Genomic DNA, 14,745 nt, shown 5'->3' on the forward strand with positions numbered 1-14,745 from the left:
GTATATATATATATATATATACACACCTTGCTACGTGTACTGCGTTAGGCTAACCGAGACTTGTCATGTGCACTTATATATTGTTGCTCTTTTGTTAGTTTTGACTGCTTTTATTGTCCTCATTTGTAAGTCGCTTTGGATAAAAGCATCTGCTAAATGACTAAATGTAAATGTTCCACCTGAACCACATTTTACAACTGCAACCTGAACTGTGACTGCTTGATTGATCCATTGCGACTAGTACTGCCATATAAATACAAACAGATCCGTTAACCTATTATCTGTATTATCCCACGGGGAGAAAATCCCCACGTTCACTGATCTGGAACCACTTTAGAAATCTAAATTAGTTAACGGAAACATTTGATGATAGATGATGGGAGATCTGTGGTTTAAAGAATTGTTTGAAAGTGTGCGTGTTTGTGTGTTAGCCATATGAGAGAAGTTTAGGGTTAAACACCGGCTGGCAAGACTTGGCGACTGGTCCAACACACACACACATTCACAGAGGACTTTTATCAGCTGCTGGGAACACAGTTACTATTGTTTGAGGCCAAGTGTTCAGTCAGGCATGAGTCCCAGAGCAAATATTCTCAGCATCTCTCAGCTGATGTCCATTCATTCACAAATGTAATGCTATAAATGCAACATCAACTATGTGAAGTGTTGTCCGACTCCACAATGCTGGATGGGGTGGGACTGGTTCTTCAAAATGTAATTTTTTTATCCACAAACCACCACTTCATATACAGTACCTTAAAACCAAGACCACCAGCAGCTTGGCATGTCACCTGCTTCATAGATGGGCAAATAGCATTATTGTGACCAGACTACCTGAGTTAATGAAAGTAGATTGAACTGACTAGTGGTCACCCGATGTCACCAAGGTAATGCCGATTATCTGCATCAGATTTTGCTTGGTCAATAAGCATTAGATGTGGGACTTTCATATTGACAGCACCAGGACTTTTATTTCAACAGCATAAACACAAAGGAAGCATTGCAGCATATGTTATTTACTATCTATAAAACAAACATCCGAAATCATATATATCGGCTTTATATCGGTTATGCTGCTCTTGCAGCATTGGACATCAAAAACTTCATATCGGCATAGCTTTAATCTGGGCATTCAAAAGTAAAGCTTGCATCTTTCCAACTGTAATTGTGTTTATGTATGATGATTATATTGACTGGTTACTGAAAACAACATTGAGTGGAGTTCTCTCGCTGCAGTTACTTAACTAAGAAGCACAGAATGAGTAAATAACAGTTTACACAGGATTGCAACAGAATAGAACAGAATCCATGCATTTCAACATGTTTTTTAACTTTATGCCATCTGAATGCTTAATGCAATGCACCAATAGACCGTCATCATCCTACAGAACGCAATGCCAACAACCAACATGTGAGCAGGGGTATATGATACACTACCAGCTGCATGTCTGCAGTCTAAATGACCACTACTGCAACAAGAGCAATAACCTACAGCTCCGGTATAAGTCCGTATATTAGGTGAGATTCACTTTAATCAAGAAGAGAAATGGCCAATAAAACTACACATTCACAGATTTGTTCAAAGCAGGTGTGTGTGCACACCAGTCAGTTGAACTTGTAGCAGGTCACAGGAATAAACAAGACCCACTATCAATCACCAGTGACTGTAGCAGGGTGACATAACATGCTGCACTCGTGGGCCAAATGACATCACTGGCCATAAGATCATCACTAGGCTACATCACCTCCACTAATGGGGTCAGATGAGTGTCAGTTACTGTTCTGACATCACCTTTGACTCAACTTTTTTTGGGTCATACCACAGTTCACACTGTAAAGAGCGGTAACATGTAGCTTTAAAATATAACCCTTCTAGATCTAACCCTTAAAACTATTTTAGTTGGTGCAACAAAAATATCTCATACGGCTGAATCAGCCTAAATATATTTTGACTTGAATAAAACCAGTTAATTTACACTACCATTCAAAAGTGTGAGGTCAGTACAATTTTATTTTTGAAAGAAGTTGATACTTTTATTCAGCATGGATGCATTAAATTGATCCAAAGTGAAACAAAAGGCATTTATAAATGTTACAAAAATTTCTGTTTCAAATAGTCAAAAACAGTCCTCCAAAAAATGTTTCCACAAAAATATGAAGCAATAAAACTGTTTTTAACATTCATAACAATAAGAAATGTTTCTTGAGCAGCAAATCATTATATTTTAACGATTTCTGAAGGATCATGTGACACTGAAGACTGGCGCAATGATGCTGAAAAATTCAGCTTTGCATCATAGGAATAAATTACATTTTACAATATAATCACATAGAAAACTGTTCTTTTAAACTGTAATCATATTTCACAATATTACTATTTTTACTGTATTTTTGGTCAATTGAATGCAGCTTTGGTGAGTATAAGAGACTTTAAAAATCTCACCAACCCCAAACATCTCAACAGTAATGTATTTGTTTCATTTGTAGGTTACTTGATTACATTTTTTATGTTAACATTTTTACAGTAGCTTTGGTGAGCATAAGAGACTTTAAAAATCTCACCAACCCCAAACATCTGAACAGTAATGTATTTGTTTCATTTGTAGGTTACTTGATTACATTTTTTATGTTAACATTTTTACAGTCCCTCCCTTAAGCCATAATGAATGATTTAATTGTTCCTTTAAGGCTGTGAAAACAAATATTGTACAGGGTTAGAATTACATCAATAATGAAATGACAATAATAATATTAAAACATTTACAAATGTGTAAAATTCACTTTCACACCACTGTCTTTTGAAAACCATCCAACAGGAATTTTGCATATAATTACATAATATTTATTTCTAAACCTTTAATCTGGTTTTGACTGTTAAATGTTTGCGATATTAAAGATGAAGTCATTTACCTCACTGTGTCCACACGTTTGCGGAGACTGATACAAACATTAACTGTGCTAACTGAACATGTTAGCGCTGCTAGAGATCACCTTCGCACAACACCCTGCTTTTCCGGTTCTGCAGACATGCTGAGACTCCTGTCAAGTTCCACCATTTTAAACACACACCAGCGGCACACCTCCTTACAGAGAAAGGGAGACGATATGCTCATAGAATGCAACAATGTGACTATCCTGACAGGGTGCAAAAGACACCAATGTGCACCAGCCACGTCGTTTTTGGTGTCACAGATCAATGTTAGTCATGTAATAGAGGTTTCAGGACCAGACAGGTGTCAGGACGGGTCTCCACCCATGTGTTTAGAGAAGCCAGGAAAACTTGATCTATTGCAGTGAGTCACAGACTAAACCTAGCCAGTTGTCAAAGCACATCAGTGCCATGACCAGAGAAATACAGGCAACTATACTGAAACTGTAATGAGCCTAAACATTCACGTAGACCGTGTTTGAAAGCCTGCACATGACACATCACATATGACGTGAGATCTTCAAAATGAACTCAAAGGCATCAAGAAAAAGGCTACAAGAAACATTAGCTTTAGTTTTGGTGATCTGAGCCTCAGGCTCTAAATGCACACCAGGATGATGGACAACCAGCCCCAAAGTCTTTTATCTCCAACAAATCTGGAATAACTGACACAAAATAACCAAAACAAAGTCTAGAACCTGCTGAACTCAGTTACTCCTGCAGGTAGATGTAGGATATGTTTGAGGCCCCAGGGACCCTGAAATGGCAGCGGCTCCCACCTGCCTATAGAGACACTTCTAAGCTGAATTAACCCTATTTCCCACTTCGTCTCTTAATCACTTAAGCGCATAAGTGTCCTGAAAGTGTGCGAAGAGTCAGAGCCAAGAAACAGAGCAAGTGCATTTTCCACTGGGACAAAATATGTTGTATTATGAGCTATAGCAAAGGTATATCAGCTGTTTGGAGAATGACAAAAAAAAATGTAAGTCTCAATCTTGGACTCTTACTGTATACCAAATGAATGGAGATTTTCTACTGAAAGGTCTCTACAGCCAAGCGCTACACTCTTAAAAATAAAGGTGCTTCACGATGCCATAGAAGAACCTTTTTGTCTAAATGGTTCCATAAATAACCTTTAACATCTGAAGAACCTTTCTGTTTGACAAAAGGTTCTTTGTGGCAAAAGAAGGTTCTTCAGATTACAAAAAGGTAAGAAAGAGATGGTTCTTTAAAGAACCTTTGACTGAATGGTTCTTTGTGGAACCAAAAATGGTTCTTCTATGGCATCGCTTGAAGAACCTTTTGAAGCACCTTTATTTTTAAGAGTGTAGGCATAATCGCCCTCAGTGCTTTGGTGTGGAGGAAAAAGAATTAAGCCTCCTCAGCAACTAATGCCTCACCTTAATCAGATCTGCAATATCTAGTCATCTGTACTAGCAGTATGACATCTGGAGGTCTTGATCGGCTCACAATCTGCTCTAGCAAGTGTGGGACCCCCTGAAGTGGACAGGGTCATTTCTGTCCCATTGCCAATCTCAGTCAGAGCTACTGCCAATGGGATCAAAGCTAAGGCACTACTGACCCCTTAATACACTGAGTGATCCATGTGAACCTTCACCTTGGCTCATTAGATGCATCTATACTAGTCGAGTCTAAACTTAAATGTCACTTTGAACTAACCACTTGATAGTCTTGGGAAGATTTGCTTTAGAAACCAAATATTATATGTTAGTCCTTCCAACGTTACATGATTAATAATAAAAACCTACTGAGCTGCACATAGAAACATTTAATAGTATGCATGAAATGTCCTCCTAGACCAATTTCTAAATGCATGATATTCGGGGTTTGAAATTAATACCTGCCAAATGTAGGAGACAATTAACCATGCCGGGTAATACATATCAACTCAATAGCCAAATTGATGGGTTATGGTTCATAAATTATGTCCTCCAATCAGGAGCCTCCAACATTAGCCCATTCATTTGGGCTAATTTTGTGAGCAATATTTAGAAATAACAAAGAAATTAATGCTGTTTTGTAAGAGAAGTCACACAGAAATTTGTATTTATCTCTATTATTTTATTTCAAACAATGACTGACTGACATAAAACTGAAAGCCATTCGATGATTCAGAATTAGACTTAAAAATAATTTTAAATATAAATGATTTTGATAATCTGGTTCATTTCTGATTTAATTTTAGTTTGAATGGCTAATGTAGTAGCCAAATTGGCTGGTGAGTGAAAAAGTACATTTTTAAAGGGGTCATATGATGCGATTTCAAGTTTTCCTTTCTCTTTGGAGTGTTACAAGCTGATTGTGCATAGATAAGATCCCTGAAGTTGCAAAGACTAAAGTCTCAAAACCAAAGAGATATTCTTTATCAAAGTTAAGACTCTGCCACGCCCCCTTAAAAAAGCATCATATGACCCCTTTAAAACTAATATTATAATATTATTTTAAATGATTCATCGATTCATTGATGCATTTGTTTTATTTAAATTTATATTTTTTAAACCATAAATATATATTTAAGCATTAAATATATAATGCTTGCATCTCAAAATCCAGTCAACAACTGACGGATAGAACCAACCTGCACCTGACCTGACATTTTTTTTTCTTTTCTGATAATGTGTAAAATTTTGTATAGTAATATTATTGCAAGTATATTATGGAAGTCGCTACTTCTTTGCTACTTTAAGGTACCATACATGCACTTACAAAGCAAAACAAAATTTGTTTTAATTTCATTCAATATAATTAAAAATGTATTATTTAACCCGATATTTATGTGTGCTTCAACATTGCACCACTAGGAAACATTGCACCACAAAGTAACTTCAAAGCAAACTGAATTTGATTTTGCTTTATTATGAAAAAAACCCGTTTGGATTCACTTAAAATTTCACCAATGTCTACATGTGTCCTGCAGATTGGTGTTCTAGAATTGCTGCTTTTAAACCAGCATTTACTGTCAACATGGTTGATGGACAGCCCCTGGTGTTGTCTCTTTATTGAATACGAAAGAGCCAGAAATAGAATCACTGCCTCTCTTCACATTCCACATACACCTGGACATCGCTTGCCACATTAGCATTCAACATGCGCTATTTTACCACAGCAGCATCCTGCTGCCCCCAGTGGCTAATCCATTAGCATTCTGCATAGCTCAGTCAATTATTTATGAGCTGCGCTTTGTGTATTTTTATTCTGATGCCCTCTACAGCACAAATTAGTGTTTAAGAGTAAACAGCATTAATTAGCATACTTGACCAAGTGAGTACAAATAATGCATTAGCTATAAAGACAACACTGCAGGATTTTTGGCTACCTGATATACAGAGAAATAGCATGTATTGCAATTCAGTTCTACTTAGAAATTCTTAGATTATATTACACTGCACTGCAGACTAAACAATTTCAAAATGATGACTTACTTTCATCTGTGAAACACTGAATTCACAATGAAGAGGATATTTTGTGTTCCACAGATTAAATTTATTCATTTTTGGAATGACATGAGGGTGAGTAAATTATTATTATTTTTTTTTTAGGTGAACAAATCATTTAATCTAAATCAACACTGTAAATCTGTTGGATTTACAATGTTGCGAAACACAACTGTCTTTATCACACTGCCCCAACAAACAGGTTTAACACACTAATCCAACAACTGTTCGAATTTGGTGTTTGTTAGGGCAGTGCCCTATCAACTTTCAGAAAAATCACACTTCACAGTAGTGATCATTCTAATGAACCTTTTTTTTTTACATTTTCACTTTCACAGAGGTAAATTGGAGACGATAAGACATATAACTTTTGCATTCCCATTTGTTCCAACAGTGAAAAGCAAAACCTACTGCATTCCCCACGACCCTACAGAGGATAAATGACTTGAATAATGGATGGATGGTTCCTGGAGCTCAAACAGTAGAACATGGGTTAGATTCCCAGGGATTGCATGAATGGATAAAATATATACCTTGAATGCAAAAGTTGCTTTGGATACAAATGTCTGCAAAATGCATGTAAATGTCCTGCATTTAACTAACCTTATCTGTGTATACATGGGTAATGCATGTGCCAGTATAGATTTATGTCAGCTTGTGTAAACTTTGTTAATAATGCATGACTTTTTCTGCAGTTTTTAGGAGAAAATCAATAAGACTTGACAAATATCAATAAGGGCATGTAACAGAGTAGAATATTAAAACATTAATGCATCAACAAACCCTGTGAGACTTGCATAGAGATAAAGAGAAAACAACTGTGAGAGAAAGGAGTAACAGCAGAGGTTCTAATCCCTGCCCGCTGCTGGGAAAAAAATACCTTTAAACCAGTACTCTTCCAATAAAAATGTCTGGACTAATAGGTGTATCATACTGTAAGACAAAAAAATAAAATAAATAAAGATTACACAAATTCATCTACAGCATTTCCATAGTAGTCTACTGGGCAGAGACCTCCTTGTGGGCACTAGAATTTCTACTACAACTTCAAATGTCATATGCGCCCCCCCCACCCAGGATGCCCTGCCAATTATATATCGCTTGGAATGCATTGAAGATGTATGTAATGCAAATGAGACTTAAGGACTCACATCCATATTTCAATGCATGAGAGGCATACTTACTGCATAAATATACTGAACATGTCTGATTTGCATATTTATGAGTTTCCCCTCCCTCACTGTCTCATTAAAAACAAAACAGTAAAGAGAGGAACTCTGAAACACAACACTCTCAGTACGACAACGGAGAACAACTACTGATACCTGAACTATTCCAAAAGTTTGGAATCACTAAGATTTTTTCATGTTTCTGGAAGAAGTCTCTTATGTTCACCAAGGCTGCATTTATCTGATCAAAAACGCAGCAAACTCAGTAATATTGTCTATTATCTCAATTAAAATTTGCTGTTTTCTATGTGAATATATTGTAAAATATAATTTATTCCTGCAATGTAAAGCTGAATTTTAAGCAGCTATTACTTAATTTTTTTTCTTCAGAATTCTTTCATGAATAGAAAGTTCAAAAGAACAGCATTTATCATTGCTCAATAAAAGTATTGATTTTTTTTTTATCTTACTTACCCAAAACTTTTTAATGGTATACTGAAATGTTTCTTCAGCAGCAAATCAGAATGATTTCTGAAGTATCATGTGACACTGAAGACTGGAGTAACTACTGAAAATTCAGCTTTGCATCCAAGGAATAAATTACATAAAAAAATTTAAAAAAACAACATAAAAAGATCTTGATTCCAATCTTTTGACTAGTAGTGAATATGATACCTTTTCCCAACTTGGTGCAGATGGTCCAGTGATCATGAAGACTGACCGTACAAAATAGTTTTAGAAAGTGTTGTCATAAGAGAAATGTGTTTATCCAACAATTCCTGTTGTCTTTTCTAATTAAGTTAGTTTTGCCTCCAAACCACTGAAGAGGTGTTACTGAGTTTTAGATCTTCATTGCTAAGGTATCACAGATTTGGTACAAAGCAGCTAGTCATTCATTACAGATCAGACACCAAGATTCCTCTTTAGATGTGAAAAAAAAAAGTTCCACAAATTGTGACATCAACGCTGTGTTCCAGACTCTTGCTTCATCAAAGCCCACGTACTCAAAATGACACAAACTGGCCAGAGTCTGAGCCAAGTAGCGCTCTACCAGACACGTCATCCTTTAATCTGAGGGGATTGGGATTATTAGACACAGGCAAGGCCTTTATTAAGTGTGGTTACACTCCCTGCTCTGAAACATGCACACATACACATACTCAACTTATTCCAATCCTCCTGAAGGGGTTAAAAAGAGACAATACAGCACATACACCATCCATAGACAATTTCAAACATACAATAGATATGCATGTTATATGCAGAAAAATTCTACAATGTGCATGTCAGTGTTTGCCTCAATGGAAGCAATTAGAGACTAATTAACAATCCGCTGCCATGTGTTTTAATAATATTATAATGGCATTTAGATCTAACCTGGCCATCAGATCACTGACTATCACGTGATTCACAAGAGGCTGAAGAAGCATTATCTTCATCAGAACCTGATCCTCATCCTCTGACCCAGTGTGTGTATCCATATCCTGTAGCTCAGCATCTAAAGAGCTGACCTAGAGTGTGTGCATGTGTGGTACCATATTTCTTAAAGACACCGGTTTTTGCAAACAATATTACTTTGGTAATATATTTAATATATAAAAGTTTTATTTTGATGTCATATGAACAACACAACCAATCAGTGATGTTTTTTTCTTTTCTTTTTTTTTTTTTGAAGGAAGATTGATTGATGGAAGATTTATGAACCTTTTTGCTTAATTGGAAATTTTCAAAATAGTCAAACTGGAAAGCAAGACTTGAGGCTGAATAAGAGATTCAGACATTAATTCAGTTTCAGTTAGGTTAGTGAATGATTCATTATTTTATTTTAAACAATAACTTTATAAGCTTTTGTTTTAAAATACAAAAATACATTTCACACTGTACAGGTATGTCTGTTCATGAGTGCAGCCAGTGAAGACAATACAATAAAAAGGTGCACTGTGTTCATGTTTTTTTTTTTATGGTACACTGTATTTTTCTTATCACATTAAAAAAAAACTCATCAATCAGGAAAAATACAATTTCTTTTGTCATGCCATTAAAGATTCAAGAGTGCCAGAGTGAAACCATGAGTAACTCTTCTAATATGATTGTGTCACAGTCTCACACTGCAACAGAACAAGTTACAGACAGGCACAAATGTTTGCATTCCAGAACAGCATACAAATGCACATGCATGCAAATGCACGTGGTAAGACTGACTCAATTTACAAAACCACAATGCAGAAATGAAATGGCTGGGAATGGTGAACTGGTTCTTGTTAAGAAAATACCGGAAATTGTTAGAAATAATAGAAGCAAATTATTCACATGACAGTAAGATCCGTTTCTGAATGTCTGCATTGTTCCGTCACTGCAAAAGGAACACTAAAATACTTGTATATGGAAATTGTCTCTTTTAGGGAGTGGTAAATATCACTAAAGCATAGCTTCCACCTAATGTCAACTCTGAAATACTGGCAACACTATGAACCTTGTTACTCAGTATCCTTGTCACAGGGCAAATGGTCAATGGGTAACTGACCTGCAATTTCACACCTCCATCCACAGGTGAATTTGAGAAAGTAAAACATTGCAAACGGCAATTTGATTAATTCTTTTAAGAGATAAGATTTATTGTTAATTGCAGTTCTTGACTAATTTCATGATGTGCAAGACAAGTCATAATTTTCGTCACACATCGTTTATGGCGTAATGTGTACTCAAGGCTTGTCAGTCAGTGTAAATACTGACTGGTTGTTCAGCTGCAGTGAAATACATGTGATATATGGTATATGTGTGATTTCCAACCCAGTCTCATAAAAATACATACCTCTGGGTACTTTTCTGCAACACCGTTTTTATGTACCTTACTGCACGTTTCGCCGCAGTTTCAAAGAGAAATGTCCACTGAGTGGCGCTAAAACACGGGTTCAATACGTGAACCCTGGCACGTTTTTATTACGTTGATATAGGTACGTATTGCTGTGTTTTTATTACGTTGCTTCAGGTACGTATTGCGGCGGTTCAGAATTCAAATATCCGGGGACTGTCGCTAAAAGTTAATGCTCTATCGTGTTGGAAATATGCCCTACACCAAACCCAACCCTAAACCTACCCGATAGTGTTAACAAATGCAAAACTGATATAAAAACGCATTTGATGCAACCATGTCATTTGAACTTACTTATATGCAGATTTGAACCGTTTTGTCAAACCGTAATTACACGGGATTTGAACCGGAACTCCTCGCTTCTCAAGTACGTCGCCGTACTCCATGAGCTACCGAACAAACCTACGGTCGATGAAAACCCATTGATATGAAGCTGGATATGTGTGGTGCTAACGTTCAAAAGCATCAGTTTTCAAATCTCCCAGCATATTAAAATTGTTTTGAAGTCATAACATGATATTCTTCAAGTAATTGTGCAAAAATTACGCTTTATTAATCGAAACTCTGTAAATGTGTGTGAAAAGGAATAAAAAGTGTCGGGAGTTTTATTGCCTCTAGTGTTCATTTCTTTTGGAAACTGCAGTGATATGTACTTATTGGTACGTATTTCGCGTCTCGTACGTTTTTGCCATGAGACCAGGTTGGTGATTTCTGGATTAAATAAAAAAAACTCTCACACACACACACATTTATATACATACATTTACATATTTATTGAACACATCCATTAAACATTCACACATAGGCCTCTCACGATAACAACTTTTTGTTGTGCGATATATTGCCCCAGAAATAATTGCGATAAGCGATATTATTGTCATTATTCATTTTTAAGTAAATATAATGGGCGATATATTGCATCACCAAAAATTATTGAGGTCATGTACATATATTGCACGATAAGTCAATATATTGATTATTGCGATAGGCCTATTCACACATATACAGTGCTATGGAAATAGTGATCCACACATTTTGTATTATTATTTTTTATCTTTCTTTGTTTCATGAATTTCAAAGTTTCATCAATTGTTTAGTCCCTTGTTTGTCCCGAACACTTCTCCAGGTCCTGCACAATCTTTGGTTTTCCAGGATCTTCTGCATATTTGAGAGATTTTAGAACATGACTTTGACAGCCATCTTTTCACACTGAGGCTACAAACATTCACTGACACTCAAGAAGAATACAAGGTATTAAGAGTAAACTTTCTGAACAGTATGATGTGTATTTTTTATTTAAACATTAATAATTTCAGTAGTTCTTTTGGATAAAGCTAGAAATGAACACTCAACTCTTCTATGCGTGTCTTAAAAACATGCAACCTAACCTGTTGAACAGCCGACACCCATCAGCAAATAGGGAGTGTTCCTCTCACTTTGCTTTCACAGCACGTTATTATTTCTGCTTCCCAACCTTTCTCACAGTACTTATAGATCACAATTTTCCCAGTAAATTCCCTCTCTCCTGTGAGCTGGTCTCAGTGGGCTATTGTGTTGCTCTAGACTCATATACTCCATCCATAACAAAAGCCCAGCCGAACTGCCTATACCTCCACACTCTCCAGCTATGGGGTTACCATGGCAACTCCTGCACAATACCCCAGACATCAGCGTTGCCTCAGCCTAGGTACAGTATGGGGCAAGAGCATTGAATGTGATCAAGTCAATGCGTGTGAGTGTGTGCGTGTTTAAAGAGAGATGAATACAGAAACAGAGACTGTAAACCAATGCCATGCACAATGCCCAGAAACTGCCACAAGAGGTGTTAATGGATGCGGGCAATGAGAAGAAAAGAAACGGAGAAAGGATGAATGGAGATGGGTTTTATCCATGTAATCTCTTAATACCGCCTGTACTCCCTCTACTGGTGTAATGGAGTTCAGATACTGTCCTCTTTGTCCAGACATATCACAAGTACTGGCAATGCAATAACACAAGTCACCTTGAATTTCCATTTAACTTTCGTATTACAACATTTTTAATCTACACAGGATAATTCAACAACAACAACAAAAAATATTTCCCCCTAAAAACACTTTGCTGAAAAATCATTAATCATTATTAATAAATCATTAACAAATATTATATAATGCTTACTTGATCATTAGTTAATATATATTCAAAGAGTTAGAAACATTAAATAATCTGCTTGTTAATGTTTGCTAATAAACTTAAACATTAGAAAATGTTCAAACAAATCCTTATTTCATGCAAGTTAAAATGCTTACAAATGTCATTAAACTTTCAATTCTGTATAATCAAACACTTATTGAAAATCTACAAATGATTTTAACAGATGTTATACAATTATTAAAAGCTTTTGCTGCTATTGAGGTGTGATACGGGTAAGGTTTGGTGGTATGGGTAGGTTTAAGGGTTGGTTAAAGGGTCAAGAGTGTACATGGGTCAATTTGATTATAAGGGAACATGGTTCAATCGGTTTATATTATATTGTTTAATTGTTTAATATTATATTGTTGATAAATGAACAAGTATTTTCTTTTAAAAAATGTTTTGTTTTCCCGTTAATTTATGATTCAAGGAATATCCTGTTTAATGATATACTGAAGAGTAGCATACTAATGTGAATGCATTAGCTAAACTTAACCAGCCACCCTGTACACAAACCTTGTTTGTGTACCAAACCATTAGCTAAAAGTCCAATGCCCATAAAGGTACTAAATGATAAGTAATCATTTATAAACATTTACAAATGATGAATAGTTTCAACTTTAGATAGCATACTGCAAGAACATGAACAAATGATTAATGATTATTAAAGATGTGTGAATAGGGTGAATTCAGGTGTTTCTGGGCACTTTTAGCCATTGAGATGACTACTCATAAAGGTATTAATGATTCGTAAACATTTATAAACATTTGCAAATGATGAAGAGTTTCCACTTTAGATTGGGTACTGCAAAAACATGAACAAATAATTAATAGATTATTTGTTAAGATGTGTAAATAGAGGTCTACACAACAAACAAAGACCAACTAATGAAGATCATATGAACTGAAAGTTCACTGACATTTGTAAGCATTTCAATTTACATTAAATAATCATAAGTTAATCATTAGGTAATGCTTAGTAAGTTCATTAGTATACATTAACAACATTATCTCATATTTCTAGCTATGTGAATATATAGTAACTAATGATCTGTTAAGCATTATATAATGTTTGCTAATGATTTATAAATGAAAGTTATTATAAAGTGTTACCAAAACCTGTTGTACACAATTACCTACATGCCTTCTGTCATCTGATTGATAGTTCACTTCATCAAGTAAAAGCTTTTTTTAGTATAATTTGGTATTGTAATTAATATTTCAAGATAAACACTTACATACAACCTAGGTTTACTTGATTATCCATACATATTTTTTGTATAAAAACTGTGCCAAAGCTGCTATTAGCTGACCTCAGCAGCAGGGCTGGGTATCAATACAGATTTGATTCAAATTCACAAGAACTCAATGAGATTTGGTTCTCATTTATTTGGGTATATTTCCAATTATAATGTCAATTTTGCTTACATATAAAGGAAATCCCCTCTCTGCTAATGCTGACAATTAAACAGGGCAGTGTTTCAGACTAATACAAAGCAGTAAATCATCTCAAGAGTTTTTCGTCAGGCTTTCGTTATCTTTTTGATTCACTAAAAAGAACCTGCTAATAGGAAAAGCGCCACCGCATTGAAGCAAGTGGGAAACAGGGAATCTTCAAACTATGTACATTACATAGCATAGCAGTACATAACAACAGGGTTTAGACTACGCAGTGGAGGGAGTCAGTTTTCACTTTTTTACATGGCTACTGAAAGTAGTCAGAGTAAAAGATCGATCTTGGGATTCCAAGAATCCTGAGGAGTGTTCACATAAAACCACAATTAAATCCCCACATACAGGCATTAGCTATTAAAAATGTGTAACTTTAAAAATCATCATCAATTAAAACACTCTTGCCATGATCATAATACATTACAACTACTGCGCAGCAGTTGTATATATATTTTTAAATATTTTAACATATTACATAAAATAAAATTTTCTTACTCTGTATCTGCTATTCTAATCATGATACCTACACAGTACATTCAGTGTGTTCTGTGACAGAATTCCTGTGCATCAGATGACACAGGGTGACAGAACCGAAGTCCTGTTCACAGTGTGGCATCTGATCTGCTCTGGTTACACACACACACACACACACACACACACACACACACACACACACACACACACACACACACACAC

At 35.7% G+C, this 14,745-nt stretch overlaps 1 protein-coding gene across 4 annotated transcripts in view; it reads right to left on the minus strand.

The window, feature by feature from the left end:
• The window catches only part of LOC107699092 (insulin-like growth factor 2 mRNA-binding protein 2), a 37,217-nt gene that overhangs the window by 18,253 nt on the left and 4,219 nt on the right, over positions 1-14,745 (minus strand). Inside the window, exon 1 of one of the 4 annotated variants that reach the window (XM_016500263.1) lies at positions 8,028-8,046. The exons of 2 other annotated variants lie outside the window; for them this stretch is intronic. The gene's annotated coding sequence lies outside the window, so the exon portion shown is untranslated. Of the gene's footprint in view, positions 1-2,910; positions 2,964-8,027; positions 8,047-14,745 lie in introns of those variants that run through there. One more of the 4 variants, XM_016500262.1, reaches the window with a different exon arrangement.

This window comes from Sinocyclocheilus anshuiensis, unplaced genomic scaffold (assembly GCF_001515605.1).
Source record: "Sinocyclocheilus anshuiensis isolate Anshui unplaced genomic scaffold, SAMN03320099.WGS_v1.1 scaffold94, whole genome shotgun sequence".
Classification (NCBI taxonomy): Eukaryota; Metazoa; Chordata; class Actinopteri; order Cypriniformes; family Cyprinidae; genus Sinocyclocheilus; species Sinocyclocheilus anshuiensis.